We start from the raw sequence: 21,918 nt of genomic DNA on the forward strand, positions 1-21,918 counted from the left end.
CTCACTTGCCTGAAGCTGCCATTTATGCTTAAGCTTTTCTTGATATGTTCTTGCCTAACGTTTTCCTTGATAAACCCCAGTGATGGAGACTGAGCTGCTTTTGTGGACAGTTTTGCTTGCCCAAAAGTTTTTCCAGTGCCTGGCTTTGAATTTTCCTTATTGGTATTTAAATGTGAAACCTCTTGCTTTGTCCCTGGTGGTCAGGGAGAATTGCCTAGTCTCTCCCTTACAGCTACCCTTTATACATCTGAAACCTGTTAAATCTCCTTTCAGTTTTCTATCCTTTAGACTAAATGACCTCTTCAACTTTTCTTGAACAATATTTTCTTGAATTCTATCATTCTTCCTGCTCTTAACTTCTTCCAGATGGCTTAGAATCTTCTTGAGGAGCAGTTCTTGTAACAAAACATACTCCAGTGGATGCTGCACCAACTCTTGCAGACAGCCTTTCATTTAGGCAGTATGTTTGCCATTGGCAATGTTATTGGCATGTACTCATATCTGATCCACTTTAATCCTCAGACCTTTTACAGCAGATCAGATATGTCATTCCCCATCCTCTATTTATATAGTGTAATCTAAGCGTATAACTTCACATTTTTTTCCAATACAAATCCTGGTTTTACTAGAGAGTATTTTAGCCTGTTAAGATTATTTGGGCTTTTAGTCCTAAACTCAGTGATTGAAACTCCTCCTATTTTGGCATGATCTCCATATTTAATATCATCTATAATGTAATTAAATATATTTATGTAAATATAATATAATAGCAAGTTTTGCAAAATTTTATTTAAGATATCCTTTCATTTTTAATAGAATAGCCCAACATAGCTGTTGATACAACTTCCAGCTCTGAAAATCATTAAACTGTGTATTTATTGAAACCAAGACAGCCTACTCGGGAAAGTTAGGTATATACTTACCATATTTTTTCATGTTCTTTCCTGACACCTGTTTCTGTCACAGAAAGGATACTCAGCTCAGTCAAATTTAATTTTGACTTATTATAGAATCATAGCATTATTTAGGTTGGGAAAGACCTTTAAGATCAAGTCCAACCATTAACCTAACACTACCAAATCCACAACTAAACTGTGTCCCTAAGCACCACATCTCCATGTCTGTTAAATACCTCCAGGGATGGTGACTCAACCACTTCCCTGGCCAGTCTGTTCCAATGCTTGAAAACTCTTTCAGTGAAGAAACTTTTCTTAATATCCAATCCAAACCTTCTCTGATACAACTTGAAGCCATTTCCTCTTGTCATATCACTTGTTATCTGGGAAAAGAGACCAACACCTGCCTCGCTACAACCTCTTTTCAGGCAGTTGTAGACAGTGATAAGGTCTCCCCTGAGCCTTCTTTACTTCCAGGCTAAACCCCAGTTCCCTCAGCCACTCTGCATAAGACTTGTGCTCTAGGCCCTTCACCAGCTTCGTTATCTTCTGGACATGCTCCAGCACCTTAATGTCTGTCTTGTAGTGAGGGGCCCAAAAGTCAACAGTTTTTAAGGTGCAGCCTCATGAGTGCCAAGTACAGGGGGACTGTAACTCCCCTAGTCCTGCTGGCCACACCATTCCTGACACAAGCCAGGATGCTATTGGCCTTCTTGGCCGCTTGGGCACACTGATGGCTCATTCAGCTGGCTGTTGAACAACACTGGGAGGTTCTTTTCCACCTGGCAGCTTTCCAGCCACCCTTCTCTAAGCCTGTAGCGTTGCATGGGGTTGTGACCCAAGTGCAGGACCTGACAGCCTTGTTGAACCTCATACGATTGACCTTGGCCTATTCAGCTTGTCCCGATCTCTCTGTAGAGCCTTCCTACCCTCAAGCAGATCAACACTCCCAACCATCTTGGTGTCATCTGCAGATTTACTGAGGGTGCACTCAATCCTCCCATCCAGATCATTGATAAAGATAATAAACAGAACTGGTCCTGATACTGAGCCCTGGGGAGCACCGCTTGTGACTGGTTATTTTTTGTCTACTTATTTTCCACTGTTACATCTTAACAATTCTCATAATTTTCCCATACAAAGAGTTAGATTCATTTAATATGATTTGATATTGAAAGGTCTGTGTTGACAGTCACTTATGTCTTTGCTGTCTTTTAGGTGTTTGTGAATGATTTGTTTGATTATTTTCTCCAGGATTTTTCTGGAACTGAAATTAAGCTGAGTGGTTTTCTCTTGCCTGTCTCTTCTCTCTTTTCCTTTTTTAAAAAATAGATGTAGGAGTGGCCTTTTCCCAGTTTTGTGGAGACTTACTTGCTTTTGACAAGTTTTCAAAAGATAATAATTTATCATCCTTGGGGTAAAAAAACTGACTGAAGGAGAAACCTACAGAGAATTTTCAGTGAGCCTGTTTTAAGATAAAATCTCTCATTTACCTATTTTCCAATCTGTTTGTCACTGCTCTGGTTTCATTACTCATCTCTCTGCTGCTAATTTTGTTAGCTGTAAGATCACAGTTGATATTTTTAGTGAAGACAGAAGCAGAGATGTTGTTAACACTGTGACCTTCTCAAGATTCCTGTTGAGGATAGACCAACATTTTTCTTAATCTTCTACTACTAATAATGTAAATATGGAGTATTTTCTCACAAGTTATGTTTTGCCTTTCTTATTTTTATCCCTAGACTGTTGATACTCTAGTTTGGATACTTTGTGCCTAGGAGTTGTCCTTTTTTTTTTTTTTAATTCATCTGGGTTTTTTTTTGTTTTAACGGCACTGCTAGCTCTCCTCAATTCCTTTTCCCCTTTTTACTGACACTATGTAAAAATCTAGCACTTCCACCTCCCAGTGTTTATTTCACTCTGCTGCCCTAAGCTCCATGATTTATGATGTTTGTGTTCTCTTTTCTAACTGTCTGAAGATGGTTAGTTTTATCATATATTCCATCGTCACTCTCAGACAAGTTACCTTGTATCTGCACATTCTCAACCAGTTCTTCCAGGCTGACCAGAAAGACAACCAGAAGACCTTTTCCTTTACTTGATCTCTTCACCTTTTGTAGAAACAAAAATGTCACCAGGACATTCAAGACTTTTCTGTCAATATGTTCCTGCTACCTTCCTTTCCTAGTGTTTGTCTGGATGATGAAAGAGTTCTACCACAAACCTGTCCTGTGATCTTCATGTTTTTTGCTGGTTGCCCAGAAAATGCTTCATATATACTTGATCTTCGTGACCAGACTCAAAATAATGACAGCATCCTTTTGCCGTCAACATTTTAGTAGGTTTCTATTCCTCCATCTCCTGAGATTCAGAATATCAGCATAACCTTGATACACACAGAAACATGTCTTTTGTTTTACTTTTCAGTGAGAGCTGAACAAGATATATAGACTTATGTCTGCTAAATAATTAAATTTGGCAGTATTGCAGCCTTCAAAAACTGATACCTTCTGAGTCAAATTATCTGTTGGTATAACTCCAGTAACTTCAGTTTCTCCAGCAGAGAATGACCTATATTTTCCCCTTGAAAAGGAGGAAAAATGCAAGTCTTTTCTTAAAATCTGAAGTTTTGATTTGAATTTAAGAACTCACAAAACATTTGTGACATCTTTTCTGACCCATAGACCATAACTAGTAGTATTTAAGAGGGAAAAAAAAAATAAATTATGAGAGCAAAGACAAAACCCAGAACAAAGAGAATCACTTATTGGATCTTGTGGATACTACATTGAAAGGCAATGAGAATTTCCCTTTTATATGATTAATTTAGATTTTAATAACTAAGTTCTTCTGCACAACTGCAGTAAATTTTTTCATCACTAATATAGAAGTTCAAATAAAATGTTCTTTCTAAAGACGAATGAAGAAAATAAAAATTATTATTGACTTTCTTAAACCTATTTCATATGGTGGATTTATGGAATGAAAATAACATAGAAATTCCTCAGACTGTGACAGGAAATACAAATCATGTGAATGGAAAGGAAGCTGCACTAAAATAAAGACATTTCAGAAGATAATGAGTTGATTACAAAAGGGTCTTCTGTTAAGTGCTTCCTATAATTCTGTTTTAACTGGAGCACCTGAGAAGAGACAAGAAAAGATGCACCTGGATACATCACTTTCTGTTCACTAATAGCTGAAGATATATTCTGGCTATAGACAAACTGAATGCAGCGAGGGTAGGGAGGACTGAAAATTCTGTGTCCAACCTGGTTTCCTGTTAGTATAAAACCAAAGCAAACCGAGAAAAACCTGATACTTTAGTTCTGTGTTAACTTGTTTAGCTAAGGAGAAAGATTATCCAGCCACAGCGATTAGAGTCGTTATACCTACAAAGATCAGTCAAACGTGTCTTCTGGATCTCAGAGGTTTTCAGGAAAGGTCTACTAAGTTGTGCGAAGGTGAGTTTAGTTTTGTATTATCTTTGTACTGTTTCAAATAAGTTTTCTTGAAAAGAGAGCCTGGTGCCTAAGGATTTTTAGTGCTGAGAGTGACCTGTTGACTGGAAGTCAGGAATCATGGTTTTATCCAGATGGTAAGAATGACCTAGGAATTAGTACTTACTACAGCTTTGAAAAAGGTATTCACACTCAGTGCTGGTGTCTGGGCTTATGGGTTTGCACATAGCACGTCATGGGTTTGTTCAAAGAATTAGAGGAATATTCTTTCTTTAAATTCAATGAAATATCTCAAAGATATTTCTCACTGAATCCAGAGATTAGGTTTAATAATGATGGTAGGCCTGAATACACAATCACTTGTATTCTCTTATTCCATATGGCAATTGCTAAATATGTCTTCTTGCTGTCAAGAGACAAATACCACCTTTGCTTTCCTGTAGTAGACCTTCCCCACCCCCCACCTTTTTTTTTTTTTTTTAAATAACATTTGGGGCTATAATGGGAATGAAAAGGAACAGGCAGAAAAGTCTAGCAATGCTTGCTTGGAATTGGTTTTTTATTCTTCTATTCTGAGATATAAATTCCCAACGTGAAAGAATTAAAAAATAGGGGAATATTCTCAAAGGTCATACAACTGGAGCAAAATTTCCAGTGCTTGCAAAAGCATCAGCTCAGTCAGATAGAAGTGCCTTTCAAATAGGCCTTCACCTTTTTCTACGGAAGTAATTGGTTCACATTGTTTAAAACCCATCCTAAAAGGATGAAAATTATATGTCTTGCTTGAATTCACAGATGTTGATCTCCAAAAGCATGTTCACAGAGCAGCAGATACCAAAACCTGAAAATATCTTTGGAAATTTTGTTGTAGAACACTTGAATACAGCCCTCCTCTATGTTTAATCTTTGTCCTTGTTCTTTTTACCTAAAGCACATCTTGTGCCTTGTGTGCACTGGAAATCAAATTCAAGAATTACATAATTGGCTACAAGAGGAATGAATGGCTGCCTTAAGGGGTTGTCTCCTGTTCTGCTACTTCACAATAAATCTGAATGAGTTCCTGTTTCAGTGAAAGTGGTCACTAGAGGGAAATAGAAAAGAATTTAATCCCTAGATTTTAACATTGAAACTGGAAAACTAGAAGTCAGTATCCCAAAAGTGCTTTTAGTATACTTGTAATAATTTACAATAATTTAGAAGTTTTTGTATTTCCCTAAATTATCAATTAATATTTTTTTTTCCTTTTTTTTTGAATGCAAAAGCCCAGATATAATAGATTTTGAAGGCATGGGAACTATCAGACTTGAGGAGAAAACGTGATATATTGGTTATAACTTTCTCCAACAAAACTGTTAAAATTAAATTTGCTTCTTGCCTTATCCTTTATAACATCCCCTTTTGATGGAAAACCATACAGCTTTCAGGTTTTGATGACACAACATCTGTGTTTGTCTTGAGCTGGGCTATGCATAATATGGGCTCTAAGATTGTTAGACTGATAGAAGGGATTCTTCTTCCAAAGAGTTTTTGTTGGTTGTTTTGTTTTGGTTTTTTTTACCTTAGGAAGGCAATATCAGCATTTTAAACTTTTCACACCCTTTCTTGCTTCTTGTCTAATAGGTATTCTCTCATGATTTATTAAGAGGTATAGAACACGTATTTTGTTAAAACTGTAAAGAAATCAAGTACTGTAACAATGAGATATTGTATAAAAGTATAGATAAATATTTATACAGATTCTTGTGGAAATTTTATGTGTTTGATGCATATAAATTAGCCCTATAACTTCACTGAGGAGAGACAAGAATAAATAAGTTCTGAGAGCAGGAAAAAGTTGAAGTTTTAAATAACTTGCTGAAGGACAAAGCTGAAAAACCTGATAACAAAAGAGGAAAAAATACTTTCTTGGGTTGAGTTATGAATACCATTGTCATTTATGATATATACATACTTGAAAGTGTAAAGACTGAGATGAACAGCATTCTAAGAACGTATATTAGAGAAAATCTTTCTGTAAATTTGATATGACTGAGGGCTCTTTTTGTTCTGGATTTCATTACAAAAGCTTTTGGAATTCTGCTAAATAATTTATTAAGGAAATTTTGCATTAAAGTATAAATGAGAACAGAATTTGCTTTATTTTATTCAGCTTGTAACAGGTTAAATCAGAAATATTACTTTTCATAATGATCATCCATGCAATGCTGTTGTATTTTATGAGAATCAGCTGGGAGAATTTTGTACAGTAGGTGTTTAGAAAGAGAAATACAATGTAATAGATGAAATATACTGCAGAACTAGGTAATTGTTCCTGGTATGTATGTGTATTTGTTAAATTATTTCACAGTCTATAAACCAAAATATATTTCTGAGAAAATATTGCTAGTTGGTTCTCTTCGTCTTCATGAGCATGTGTATAGTATATGACATTAAAAAAACCAAAACTAAGTATTAGAAGAGCATTAAAGTTGCAAAGAAGAAAACCCCAAACTTGAATACTGAAGATTAATGAAAGAACATTCATTATCATGCAGTATACTGCAGTTCCTGATAATCTCAAAGAGGATTGTTTAGAGTGCAACTTCTTGTGTATCATATTAGGATTGCATTTAGGGGTTAATGCTTCCTAGCAAATGGGACCTTCCTCGTAGATTATCATTCCTCTATAATCATTATCCCATTTAAGGAAAAAAAGTACCCCTCTAGTTTTTCCTCTTCCCCACCAAACTCAAAACTCACTTGCGCATACTAGAAGGTGTGCTTGATCAAATACCTGGAATTTCAAAATGCACGGACAAACTTTGTTTTCTTTCCTGTAGTTTATCTGTGAAAATATTACCTAGTCTTTATTTCATGCTGAGTTTCACATGTATTTTTAAGATCATAAGGAGATCTATATTGAGGAAATAGTATATGAAAATGGTATTCAAAACTGCATATGTCCACGACTGTATTAAAATTGTATATACAATTATAATGATGTCACTGACTGACTTTTGGGATCTTAATCTTCCATTTTAAGGCTATTTTATGGCAGTGGTTTGATAGAATAAGTACTCAATATATAATTTGAAATACTTAACAGAGAATAATATTATTATCTAAAACTATCTGCTGACAAAAATGTATGCAGTTAGAAGGAAATAATCCTATGCAGACCAAAAGAACCTTAATGGCTGTATCTTCACAAGAGATTATATTTTCTTCACAGAATGTGAATATCTTTTTCATCTAGTATTAGGTATTATAAGACAGAGGAAAACTCACAAGTGTGGGCATGATGTTTTTTATAACGATGTAGCCTTTACATATATATCTTCTAGTACAGAGTCATTCAACACTTATGGAACTGTTTGAGATTTCCAACAGGTCTAGGCATGTGTCTGCAAAACAAAATCTATTAAAAGTGATTTAGTGTGACAATCCTTGTGCGCCATGATGGCCAAACCCCACTTGATTGACAATAAGCCTCACCTTGTTCAAGCTACTCAAACGAAGCTGGTCAAGATGAGGGGCCACCTCAGAAGCAGTCCTAGGGGCTGCTGATGAAGAGAGGCAGATAACATTCAACTGTGAAATTGCTGTGGGACAGCAGACCTGCGTGGTGCACTCTGATGGCTTTGAGATCAGGGTCGTTTAGGGTCGTTTGGATGAGATGCTGGGGGATATGGTGTAAGGGAGAGCTTTGTAGAGTAGGGCTGAGAGTTGGACTCGATGACCCCAAGGGTCTTTTCCAACCTGAATGACTCTGTGAGATAAGTTTTTTCCAAAACCTTCAGCCATAATGTTCACAGAAACTTGGTCCTAATATTCCCCATAAATTTCAGGCTTGTAATGACATTACAAGCTAATTCAGGGGCTCTACTTGCATTTTCAAGTAGCTGAAAGTATCTAGACTTTGACCATTGTCCTTCTCTAATTAATTCAGGTTTACAGTAATCCACTAAAAACATACTGTCTGTTAGATCTGCTGTGTTAAAAACAAACAGGTGTTTTCTTTCCTTATGCTAAGAATTCTTGATCAGACTCTTAATAAGAGAGCTTCAAGAATAAATTATTTTTTTATCATTTATAGGAGAAAAATAAAAAGGAATAAGAAATTACCAGCTGTGAAGTTAGAGAGTTTAGAAAAATACTGTGTTAGCACAGTAAGTTATTTCTTTAGCATAAGATGGCAAATAGAAAAGTTTAAGCTTTTATGGCTCCTTTGAACCCAGTTGCTAAAATGTGAAATTTAACTGTTTAGGAGTGTTTGGAATTTGAAACAACTCTTGGGTAAAATGTTCATGTTAGTGAAGGCTGCCCAGCAACAGGAGCTTGATGGAGAGTGGAGAAAAATACATTACTCAGTTGAATCTGTAGAAATCATTTGATGTAGTTAGAAGGCAATTTCCTGAGTTGGATTTTGTCCAAGGTTCTGCAGTTGTCACCTGAAGCTTATGGGAAAAGCCACAGGATCTTTCATGAGCACAAGTTATTGTGACCTTTGCTTTAATGCCTTAGGACCGAAGATTCAGGATGGTGCTGGGACATTACAGTTATGGGTAACAATACCATTTATTTATTCCTTGCCTGTCTTAAGATTCTGTATTTTGTTGTTCTTGGGTAAACAAAAGAGATATTCTTAAAAAAATAGAATGACTATACAAGAAATCTGGTAGACTGAAGTCAAGCAGTGTTACTCTTCAGTGGGAGTTGTTAGTTAAGGAATGCAGAGATTGTAAAAAGCTTTTTTTTTTTTTTTTTTTTAATATGAACGATACTACCATTTACAAAATTGAAGTTTTGCTTCCTAATGACTTCATAAAATGGTGGGGCTCTTTGATATTAAGCCAGTGTAATCTGCTTCCAGGGATGAGGACAAAGTACAAACTAAAGACCAAACAACAGAAGACTTTGTAGGAATAAGAAAGAGCAAAACATGTGAATGGCAGTCTAGAAGTGGACTGAAAAGTGAAAACTTCCTTATGAATAAGAATTGTTTGACTTTAGGCAGTGTTTTCCATCTGTGGATTGCAAAGCATTTTACTAATTATAATGAAAACACCACAATGTCTTTTTTGTGGGAAGTAAATATTATAGCTATTTTGCATATGGGTAGTGATAATACTAAGCTTTCCATCTTCAAATACTGCTCTCAACTGCTGCCTTTAAAAGCTGCAAGTTGAAATGTAATTGAGCTGTGATAATAAAAAAGTAACAAGGTTTTGGGGCTGAAATCCTTTTAACCTTTCCAGATTATTTTTTATATGACACTCACAGGAGTGTGCTTACATAGTGAGACTGCTCATTGTGTTTGGTTAAGCCATGTTAATTCGAAACAGGACTACAGACTCACTGTGTTATTATATTCTTCTTTATATGTGGCTCGATTGATATATGATGGTTCTGTTGAGTTAATGAGTCACATGAGATGCAAACATACTTTCTTTTTTGTTCAAATGGAGTTTGAAAAGTGTTGTTCCATGTACTGTTAAAAGTGCTTGGGAAAGGACTGTGGTCACAGGGTCTCTGTAATGCAAATGTTGTCATGAATGGATGACTGGGCTGAATCTTTCATATGTGATCTTTTCTTTACAAACCCAAAAATCTTTCCCATACAATGCAGCTATCAAACCAGAAACTGATATGAAATATCTGTGCTTTATTTATCTGTGGTTTATCAAGTTTACAGACTAGCATACGGTGAGAATGATTATAATACATTCATAATATTTAAGCTCTGTCTTTTCTTGAAGGTATGAAATTAGAGAAAAATTGAAAAGAAAGAACAGCAAAATCTGTCACATCTGTTCAAGACATGTACACTAATAAAAACCTGTTCCTACAGCTATGCTTGAGAGAAAGGTGGGTGCTTCTGGCAAGCAGGCAAAACTGGGTCAAAGGTTGACTGAGGTCCCTGAGGTCCCTTCCAACCTGAACTTATTGTATAAGCCTATGTTTTTTGCAAACACTTTTTTTACCCCATATTTGTTGCCATTATATCTAGGGTTGTGATCCCTTTGGGATTCTAGTTGGGCAGCACTGACACTCACTAGGCCTCAAATGAGCATTATTTGGTGGAAAACAATGTATGATATTAAAACGTAAGCAAGAATATAAATTGGTCTGGCTTTGTGGGCCAAAAGAAGTTAAAAACCTGCTACTCTCAAATTTTGCTTAGCAGCCGTGAGTTGGAAATTTCCATTCTGGTCAGCCAAGCCACAGCAGTCATCCGTAAGGGCATACCTAATCCATATCAATGCAATGCAAAACTGCATAGCCTAAACAGCTCCTTTGGCAGCTTGATGGTGGTGACTTTTAATTTATAAATGGTATTGAAAGGGTGGGGCAGTATTTTCTGAAATTGCTTCAGCTCAGTTTGCAAGAACACACCTGGGTCCCCAGTGAGAAAGTAATTTACTTCTAAGTATCCAGATCCCAGGCACCTATGTGTCATGTAGCCAGCACTAAAGAACTGAAAGAAATGCTTTCAGGTAAACTATTTAGTAAAATCTTAGTTCTGAAAGGTTGCCTAGAACTGTTTAAAAAGGTGAACAACCAAACTAGGATAATGTTCACTTTCTTTTTTTCAAATATTGCTAGTGGTTTCTTCTTGGAGAATAAATCAGAAGATAATTTGATCAAGGTAGCTAATTCCATGACATCATCAAATTGCAGTTTGGGGAATCTTCTTCCTTCTTACCTGACTTCAGGTGGTTTCTGCCAGGATTCCAGGCGGTTTGCTTCACACCTATGTCCTTTTGCAAGTGTTTCGATGCTATCACATATTGCCCTCCTCAGCCTATACCTCTGTTCTCTCTAACACCCTTTCTATAGCTTTTTTCCCCCCTGACATTTCTATTTTTTCTTTGCCCTAAGCCTATCCACAACTTCTTTTATCCTTGAGTTGGCCTTCAGTCATCTTTCTTCTTTCTGTTCCACCTCCGTTTTGTAATTTATCTTTTATCTTTAGGGGGCTGAGGGCTGATAGAACCCTTAAGAGGTTTTTTTTCAAGAGCTGATGGACCTAGCTCACTTTAGAGTGTGATGCACTCTTGAACCCTATATAGTTTATAAAGGCTGAGGAAAAAAAATGACATTATATCCATGTATCCTGACAGCTTATTACACTATCCCCCTGTTCATCACTTGCATGATGTCTGCAACAAATGCATTGTAACCTTCTCTTAAAGCAGCTGAAAGATCAGAGTAATTTTCCTTGGATGAAGGAGTTTCTGTCTCTTTCTGGACCATGAAAAATGCTGCTGCTTTCTCAAGTTTGGCTTAGATATTTGGGCACCTGAACACTAAGCATAGAACAATAAATAAGAAGTGGTTTGTCAGTTTAGATTCATGTTGACACATGTGTTAGCATGCTCTAGATATGTTTACATACATACTCTACTCTTTTGCAGGGAACGTAATATACTTTGATTTCTAGGGGACTATCTCAAGATATAGCCCAGTGGCAGCCTCTCCAGCTCTGCAGTGTTAGAACCAGTTTTATATCTGATGTAAAGGAATGTTTGAGCTTAATCAAAACTAAACACAGTTCTTGATTTTCTTGCTGCGGTTGCTACAAGTGATCACGAACTGTTATTTTAAAATGTGTCTGAACTTAAGCCAAAACTGAATCTTAAGCGTGCTGACTCAACTTCCTTATTCTTATGTACAGGGACTTGTTCTTTAAGCACAAATAAATTTATTCTGGATATGAATATGGATATGCACAGAGTGCATCAGGATTTATGTTTCTGGTTAGAGATAAAAGTAACATAATCGTTAAAGACACCAGTTTCCACCTCTGTTTATCTATGTGTTCCTTGTTTATTGTTTGTTCTTATAAAACTCTGCACCCTGGACAGTGCTAACTTTTAGTAGCTGATAACGTTTTTTTAGCATTTTCTTCTAGGTCTTGGGATTATTTTGCCATTTGATTACATTTCACCAAGGAAATTGTGCAGGATCTATTATTTAGTGAAAATAACTTGTCAAGATGCATAGATAAGAATTGATTTGGTGAGGATTCTCCGAGCAGGATATGAAGAAAAAGTATATTTGGAGGTCTTTGGTGCTCAGGGAGTTGCATGTATTATCTGAAATTAATTGATCTCAATCTGTCAAAGGCTTTTTTCATGCTAGAATAGTATGTAGGAAAATCCAAATGACACAATACATCATTATATCATGCTTGCTTAGGATCCTGGCTCCTTGGGGGGCTGTATATGCTCACTCAGTTCCTGCTGACTTTCAAAAGGAGCTGAAGATGCTCAGAGTCCTTCCTAGGACACTCAGACTCTCCCAGGATGAGAGGGGGATACCCATAAGCCCTCTGCAAGGGTATTGTCACCTTCCTATGCAAAAACAACCCTTGGAACAAATTCAGTATTTTGCAGTCAGTAGCTGAAATGCCATGTCTCATGGAAAACTATATATCCTCTAGTGTTATTAATATCCTAGCTTTGGGACATACACACATTGTCCTCTATTCCTAAAATGTATCTTTGAGTGCTGGAAGTATTTTGTACAAAATATAAGGCAAGCATTTTTACACAAGGATTATTGGACCTGATGGAAGAGGGGTATTTCAGCCATTCAAAATAATTTCTAGAGGCAGGTGCACTTTGTAGTGTCAAAACATTAAGTTCTTGATGCTTAACAAGATAGTGACAAATTTCAGGGCTGCTGGCCCCTGTTTCTGAAAGAAGCTATTGATATCTTGTATCTGTCTTTCTAATTTTTTTTCTCCTACTGCCCAATGTTAAAATGATCCAGCCTTTCAAAAGTGTATTCAGCATCAGACCTCTTCAAAGATTTCTTAGGCTGGGAACCCAAAGTAGGAACCCTGGGCATGCTACACAGATGGAATGCACAATAAGCATATTTAGAGGTCAAATGTGGGTTGAAAACAGGATGGGCATTGAGATTTCTGCCACATAACGCCAGAGACTTTGTTGCAGTGACAGTTCTGGGAATAACCCTTCATCTGTGGTATCAATCTAGTGGGAAATATATGTTAGCATGCAGAAAGCACTGTATGCTGCATCAGTGGAAGTGGCAGCTTCTTTCTGGGTGGAAGCGCTGCTGTTTGCTTACATACGCCATGATAGATGATGCAGCTGCTTTAGTGCTTTTTTATTGCAGGGGTATTGCATGTGATGCTCTGTCAAAGGCTTGGCTGGAGGCTCCTGAAAGGAGCAAACACCCAGCCAAATTGCAAAGTTGACAAGGAAGAGGGAAATCTTGTTAAGGACACAGAAGGGTCTGAGTGGAGTTGATACAACTCAAGGTGTCACTGAAAGTTTCTGAACTGAGTGGTAGGCTGGGATTTCCTCTGCAATGCTCAAAAAACCTCTGTTCCTGCCTTCCTATCTGCAGCTTTTTCAGAGGCAGTGGGGTTCCTGAGCATCCCGAAAGAGTATTTGCCTTCCACCTGGGCATTATACATAGAGGAAGTTGCCAGCATATTTAATGGTTAGGGACATATGATGCTGATCATCTTCCCCTGCAAGAAGATCAGCAGCCAAAGCATTATCAAAGGGCAGGCAGTTTTCCACACGCATATAAGCACAGGGTACTTGTATTGCAGCAAAATACAGAATTGTGTATATGGCAAAGAAAGGAATATGCAAACTAAACTTAGTGCTACAGCATTTTCAGAAAAATCCTGAGCTATTAATGATTTCTTCTGTGCCAAGGATGTAGGATTTGCTGTGTCTAGCATGTGCAGTTCCTCAGAGCTCAAATGAAAAACATGGCCATTTTTTCCCCCTCATTTTTCATGTTTTCAGTGTATCACACAAATGCACATTGACTCCAGCCTCTATAACAACTGGGGTAATTTTACTTTTTCAAAATCCTATGTTTTCATTGATTGGAAAGGGCTAGATCAAGCCCTGCTACAGGGAAAAAAACAACCCATAGTATGGGAGTGTTAATAATTAGAAAGCTTTAAATTCAAGAACCCTGTGTTCTGCAAGATTTAGTAGCATGGCAAGTGGGCAGTGTGTGTGTGTGTAAAGTATGAAAGGTGCAGCTGGACTGTAAAGTCATGCAACTGGGGAGTGTCTTTGTTTTATGCTTGAATAGCATTTGGCTCAGTGGCATTTTGGTCTGTGACTGGACTCATCAAATGGAGTGTTTTCTTTTTTGACCCTGAAAGGAACAGGCATGTGTTTGTGCTGCATACATTATCAAAGCAAATTCATACCCAGCATCTCACTGTTGCGTCCAGGAGAGCTTCAGGTCAGAGCAGGGTTTCAACCAGCTCATTCCAAGATGTTTTTGATGACTCTGTGGTCTAGCTATGTAGTGGTGTCCAGGGACACAGGAGCCAGCCAGTAAAGGTCCTCAACCACAGCCTCTCAAAATCTATTTTTGTGGGCTTCAGTGGGATTTGAGTTAGGGTTTTTAGGCTGAAGTTCCCATTGCTTGGTGCCAGTATTTGGGTAAGTTATTCCAAAGTGTTCAGAACTTATGATTCCTGTAGCAGCCTTCATAGTCGTATTTTCCAGAGAGTCAGAAGACCTGGTGTGTTAAGGCTGTAGAAAGAGCAGTCACAGATGTGTTTATTTGTATCTAGGGGATGCAGCATTATTAAATGTTCATTCTCCACATATACTCCAGACAGTACTGGTAATGATAAAATGTTCTGTGGTACTGATAAATGCTGCTTTCACATACACATCTCTGACAGATTTTGAGCTATCTGATACGTTTCTCAGGGGAGCAGAAACAATTACGGTAGTTACATATACTGAATTTTCTTTCCCTCTTCCTACCTGTTTAGCTCTAATAAACAGAAAGCTTCAAATTTCCTTTGCACTCTGGTATGTTAGAAATTAATGGAATAAATGCACATGCTGTTTTACTTTGCCAGAGACTGGCTTATACAACAGATTTTTACTCTGTAAGACAGATTTTGCTGTATTTGTGCTTTCTTCATCTCCCCCTGAGGAGTATTAACTCAAAGCAATCACAAGACACCCATCCTTGCCTGCTGTTTTTGGAACTGCTATATCCTCTTCTTTGCTTCTTCTCTATTTGAAGCTTTGTTTTATTTTTTAAGAGGAAAGAGCAACAACCAAAAAACCTAAAGGCTGTCTCCTTTCCTAAAATCATAACTATTTGATGTAAGAAAGCTTAACCATGTAAAACACTTTCGTTCACATAGACTTTACTTTCAACAACTGTGTTTATTTCTACTCAAATTAAGATAGGTAGAGTGCTCTGTAAAGTACAGTATGGGAAAAGGAAGACGTGTACACGTTTGGAAAATGCTGAGCTGCTTGTGAAGTATAGACACTGCATGTTTATGACTTGGTTTTCTAAGCAATCTCCAGAGCTTGCACGGATTACAGTGATATTTTAACAAGGCTGCTGGCATCCATCAGCAGCTTTCACTTACTGAGAAAGCTAAAAGATGGAAGAATGTGTAATTATTTCAACATAAGCTAAATGCTAGTGGCTGATTGTCATGAGAACTTTGATGCTTTAAACTTCTTCGTCTCCTGTAAGGCAAACAGGTAAGTCTCATGGGCTTCTCTTCCAGTGTTCATTTTGATAAGGGAGCAGGGGCTCGCAGGGGTCTGGTCTAGAAGGGAAATGTGTTTGATATGAAGGCAAACTGTAGTTCTTAAATTTTAAATATGCAGTGTTGCATGTTGTCATTTTCTGAATGTCAGGTTGTCAATCCACTACCTGTAAGAAGTATTATTGCTTTCTATAGCCAAGATCTGATCTCACTCCAAATTAATCCCTAACATATGCAACTATTGTATACGCTTATATACTATTGGAAGAGGATGCATATGTACATCAGTCACCTGTGTATAGTGAAATATCTCAGTCTAAATCTCTTTCTGTCATCCTATAATTCTAGATTGATTACTCTGATTAAAACAATGTTATTCCATATGATAAATGCAATAATATTTATAGGATTGTACTTCCTAAAGATGACTTTTGTTGAAGTTTTTCCCTGAAAACACGATTTCCTGAACTGATATCTTAGGGCAGCTTACGTTTCAGATGAGTTCTGCGTCATTGTAGAGATACTGTGGTAAACAAGGGGTTCCTAGCCTGCAAGTGGGAATCTAACAGCATCAAAAGTAGATATTTCTTTCCCTTTCACCCTTGAAAGAACACTTATTCTCTTTGAATAATGGCACTGCTGTGCCTCTAGAGGTGAGGCTTCCTATTTGAAGACTTTTAACATAAAAGCCCTGCTTACAATTTGGAAAACCAAAAAAAAAAAGCGCTTTTGACCATAAATAGTTTTTATCTTAATTTTTTTTGTTGTCCTCTGAGAACATTTGCTAGCTTACATATTATTATTATTAAAATACAGAGATTTTACATGGTTCTCTAAGATTTGTTTACAAGAGTGACTATCAAAGAAGAGACTATTTTGAGCTAAAAAATATTAATACTTTTTTTGTTTGTTTTAAAATATGGTTGTTTACAGAAAGCAATTAATTTAAGCTCCATTTCCAATCTGGCTATGATAATTGAAACAAAGCCTGCTGGCAGACACAATTATAAATAAACTTCTAAGAATAATTAGATGTGTAATTAACAGAAGACTGAGTTATTATCACTTTCTCCTCCATATAATAATTCTGCATAAAAACATGAGAAATGGCTCTCATTAAAATCTCGCAGCAGATCAATCCACAGAAGGGAGTGAGACATTAAAATAAAGCATTCAAGATGTGCAAACACTGTGATTAATTAATTAAAGAGACCAGCACCAAACAAAATCTTAAAGTCAAATGGAATATTTAAGAAGTAGATGTATCATAAAAAGTTAACATGTTTAGGCCAGTTTTGGTTTTGGTTTTTTTTTTTGGATTTGGGTTTTTTGGTTTTTTGTTTTTTTTGTTTTTGTTTTTTTTTTAAGAAGAGATACTTCAGAGTACCCCCTTTGTGGCTCTATATTTGTATATTTTGCTTTTAACTGTTGGGTCTGAGGAATCCTTCTGAGTACCTGTGCTTTATTCATCTGTAAATTTTCAAAAAATGAATCAATGGAGTAATTACTTAAGAATGATTTAAAAGAGCCTGGCTGAAGATGACTGTTAGAGTCTGCTTTCCTCCCAGCTAAGTGGCATTCTCTGTTGAACTTCAGGGACTTGCTGAGCTGTTCCCAGTGACTTTCACCAGAAAGCTGCTTACAAAGATACCTCCTGCTAGTGGCAAACAGAAAACCAAACCAAACTGACTGATGAGTCTTTTGTGAAGCAAAGAATAAACAGGCATGTTTTGAAAGGCTTTACCAGTCAACATACAGGGATTTTGGAGAATAACAGTATTCAGAATAGAAGTGCCAGCAGTTACTTAAATCTGGCTTCTGTCAAATTCCTCAAAGTGCATTTATTCAAGTACTGTGCAGTATCATGCCAACACTCATACTCTGCATTTTAGAGTATTTAATAATATTTAGGACTACTTTGGCTGCTGTGCAGTGTTTGTTCTAGCAGTATCCTGTATGTAGTGTAGTAATTAAGAGCTCTAGGTGTGAATCATATGAATAATCAGGTTATGTTGCTTTTCTTGATGCTTGGAAGTTAACCCAGAAAAAGAAATCTCCACCTCTTCTATTAAAGAAAAAAAAAAAAAAAGGGAAAACAAAAGGAGGGGAGAAAGAAATAAATTTTTGTTCTATGGTATTAAATAGTAATGTCATGTAATACACACCCAAGAGCTTAACAAGACTGTAGTAGGGCTAATTTAGCCAGTGCCTGTCTAATCCTTCATTAGCATACTATTATTTTTTTTGCCCGGTGGGTATATTGCCTGTTGAGAAATAATGTGAATATTTATTCAGCAGTAATAACTGTTGCTGCTTGAGAGCTTTTTTTTTTTTTTACCATGTGCGAACATGCTTATCTAGAAAAGGATTTCAGGCAGATGATCACCCTTGAGATTCAGTGAATTCATGCGTTGCGTGTCCTATCTTACTACATGGCTGTACAGCAAGATTACTGTTTTTCTAATGAGATTTTGGTTCGAACACAGACACTGCAAACACATCACCACCTCTCCGAAAATAGTACCTGTCTTCCAGAGTGGTTTAATGTACACGTGGAACTAGTCTATTTAAGCAGCATTAGAGGTGCAAGTCTGTCTCTATTTGGTGTAGTAGGCTAAGCAGTTTTTGTCTGAGACTGGGCTCCTAAGAACAGAGCCCAGTCCTCTTCCCATAGAAAACAGGGAGCGTTTTGCTACCTAGGTCAGAGCAGTAGGATCAGAGCACTCATTTTGGCATGTAACTTCAGTATTGATGAACCCCCAAAAATTACAACTGCCATTGCATCTTGCTTTTGCAATATGGCATTTTAAGTCAAGATATCCCTTTTAAAAATAAATTGAGATTATTCACTTATGTTCCATTTGTGTGCCAAGAAGTTGATTTTAACCAGGTTTTCTTTTTCTAAAGAAAAAAGATACTTGGTGTATGTATGCAGTGAATATGGTTGTGCTGCTAGCCAGGTAGTCACATTTTTGTGCATACATTTTTGATACAGCTATATTGAAATGCTATTTTTAGTGTTAGGGTGATGTAAGGGAAGCAGTACTATGTTACCAGTACACAGCAAATTTAAACTGAAGGTAACTCTGCAATGGAGAGTTATTAATATGTATCTGTTGTTACTAACTACACTGATGTAAATTAAAGACGATTTCATTGTAATCATTGAATGTAGGAGGTTTACTTCTCTATAAATGAAATTTGAATCAAATCCATTAAAATTAATTCCCGACTAACTTGTGAAAGTACGAGCAAACCCAAAAATTAGTAACCACACGCTGTAACCTTTTATCATTCCTTAGTCAGTTGGTTAGGTTGTAGTAAAGTAGCATTTATTTAAAAAGAGAACAACAAATCCAAAATGTTTTGCATTTTACTGTCTTTAATTGCCATTGGTTGTACTATCTCCTTACTGTTGCAAGTTTTTGACAACTATGATATCTTAGTCTGATTTGCACTGGTGGAAACTAAACCAGAACAAGACCAGTTCCCATATAAAATATTGAAAATAATTACATTAATATTATATTTAAAGTATGTTAGAAATAATTTTTAGGGATACTAAGTATACTGCAGGTAGATGGAACTATATGTACATCCTCTGTCATGCTTTTGTATTTTTTTTTAATGAAAGGCTATTTCTTATGGTTAGATTTTCCAATTAATTGCTGCTGATGATCTGGAAATGCACTCGCTGAAGCTCAGACTCTCATGAATGTATGATGGAATTTAAACTAAAAAGGCAAGAAATCAATTCAGTTGTTTGTGCTGCAATTGACTGAATAGTAGTTGAGACACAGGATATTGAAAGGTCAAAATGAGAAACATATCCAGAAAACATCTTTGCAAATTATTTTCAGAAGTTTTTAATTAAAATTTGGTTCATAATTGAATTAAACCTTGTATTTCATACTTTAAATTATTTCCATGATCTGTGCATATCTTTGCACTTATGTTAAAATTACTGTATCCTTTATATACAGTACTGCTTTTAAAAATCTAGTTCAGTTCTCAAATGGCAGCTATCGGAAAAAGTTTGGCTTGCAAGGAATAAAGTGATGGTCTCTACTAACTATTAAGCTATGATTGCAATGAAGGCCAATATTTTGGTAAACAAGCTATTTCATTTGCTTCTGGTGGCCAGGCAATACTGTGTCAGGCAGTTGGTGAACTGGAGGAGGTTTCCCCTGTCACTCAGTTCAGAGCCCACATGGGTGGCAGTCTGTGCTGCCCTGTGGGAAGGCGTCTCCTGATGACAGTGGCTGCTGAAGCAGTCTGAGCACCCAAGGAGCAATGCTGGCACAGCTCTGCTTCCAGCTCCCTTGTCTTCCCTGCTCCTGACACTTTCAGGGAAATTCCTGGGAGATTTTTAACCTTCAGCTTCTTAAAGCCTGACAGCCTGTGCCCACATTTTCCAAGTCCCCAGGGGTCTCTGCTCTCCCTCAGGCTAGGGGACAGTACTTGCCCAGCACAGTAAGGAGCCCATCCACCCTCACTGCCCTCCCTGCAGCACCAGCATCCACACCCAGCTAGAAGGCGGCACCGTTTCCCTACCTTGGGCCACCACTTTGTTCTTCCTGAAAGCCCTCACTTTCTTCAAATGTCATCCTTCCATTTGGTCCTTTCCTACACCCTGGACTAGAACATACTGACAGAAGGGTCTTTTTTCTTCCCATTTGGCTCCCTGGGGCTTTTCTCTTATTATCAGGTCTCAGAAACACAGAGGAGCTGGTCTAAGATCCGAAATGGGCTTCTGCCCAACCATTTTCCATGCCCTGTTGCGCCTCCCCATGATTTTGATGCCCACGGTCTTGTAGTATGGGCCCTATGTGGCTACAGGTCTTGAATATGGAGGGACGCTGCCGGTCTGATTCAGCAACAGTAACCAAGGTGTATTGGAGGGCTGACTGGGTCCTAGCTTGCTCTGATTCTTAGGCTTGCAGGATACTCATTTTCTCAAAAAGGATAACGCTACTATTGAAAGGATAGAAAAGTGGGAAGAGAAAAGATAAATAAAAGATGGAATAGGAACAGAACACGTGCATTAGTCAGCCTTTTCAATGCATAATGAAAAGCATTTATATGAGATTAAATTCAAGCCTTGTGTGATACTGCACTTGCTTTCTGTAAGAGACTGAATTTTTTCTAAGTATCCTTGCATTTTCTAAAAAAAAAAAAAAAAAAAAAAATTGATCAAATGTTGACATCTCCAGACCTACCTCTCCTACAATTTCTTTTCATAATCTGGTGGCTCTTTCTTACATGTCACTTTGCTTTCATTTTGAAATCACCAGTTGTTGACTTGCTTCCTTTCTGTGGTTGGTTGTTTTATCACTTTTACCCTTCAACTGCCCTTCCTTAGCACTTTTTATGATATGTGCTCCAATACGGAGAGCTTCAAAACTGTTTGGTATTTCTCCTTGTAAAAATAAAGTACAAAACAAGGCACATTAAAATATTAATAATCTGTTGTCACACTTTTTAAAGATTGTACTGTTGCAGATAAAAACAGGCACCAGTATGAATGTAAAGGAGTAAAAGTGGAAAAGATAAAACAACTACAGCTTATCATGTTGAAACAAATCTTTCTTTACTATGTGTATGGTGAAGTGTGTTCATGTAGACTTAATGTCTTTGTAAGTATCTGGGAAATCTCTCCACCTCCCTTTGTTCCTTTAGTCTAAACATTCATATATTTTCCAGGCTTTCATCACTCCTAAGCACTTACTCCCCCTAATATTTTCTCTATCTATTACTGTATTTTTCATGTACTATCTACTTGAGATCTTGTGCTAGCTTCCCTCTTCTATTTAGTATTTCATGAATCATGATACAAATTCAAAGGAAAAAGTAGTCTTTTTTCCCTTATGCCCTTAAATTGAACCATCTTTTCCACAGGTTGGAAGGACTCATTGACTGACACACACAACCTAGCTATATTTAATTTTCTACTTTCTGTCACCCCATTTCATTCAGAAAGGAAAAATGAATATTAAAACACTATTTTAACCCTATTATCACAGCAGGATGATGAAGTCCTCCCCTT

The 21,918-nt window shown here is 37.0% G+C and overlaps 1 protein-coding gene across 7 annotated transcripts in view; it reads left to right on the forward strand.

The window, feature by feature from the left end:
• TUNAR (transmembrane neural differentiation associated intracellular calcium regulator) overlaps positions 1–21,918 on the forward strand; it is a 175,814-nt gene that overhangs the window by 118,697 nt on the left and 35,199 nt on the right. For 2 of the 7 annotated variants that reach the window (XM_074909264.1, XM_074909266.1), the window contains exon 1: positions 15,391–15,864. The exons of the other annotated variants lie outside the window; for them this stretch is intronic. The gene's annotated coding sequence lies outside the window, so the exon portion shown is untranslated. Of the gene's footprint in view, positions 1–15,390; positions 15,865–21,918 lie in introns of those variants that run through there. 7 annotated transcript variants of the gene reach the window in all.

The sequence above is a fragment of the Athene noctua genome, chromosome 6 (genome assembly GCF_965140245.1).
Source record: "Athene noctua chromosome 6, bAthNoc1.hap1.1, whole genome shotgun sequence".
NCBI lineage: Eukaryota > Metazoa > Chordata > Aves > Strigiformes > Strigidae > Athene > Athene noctua.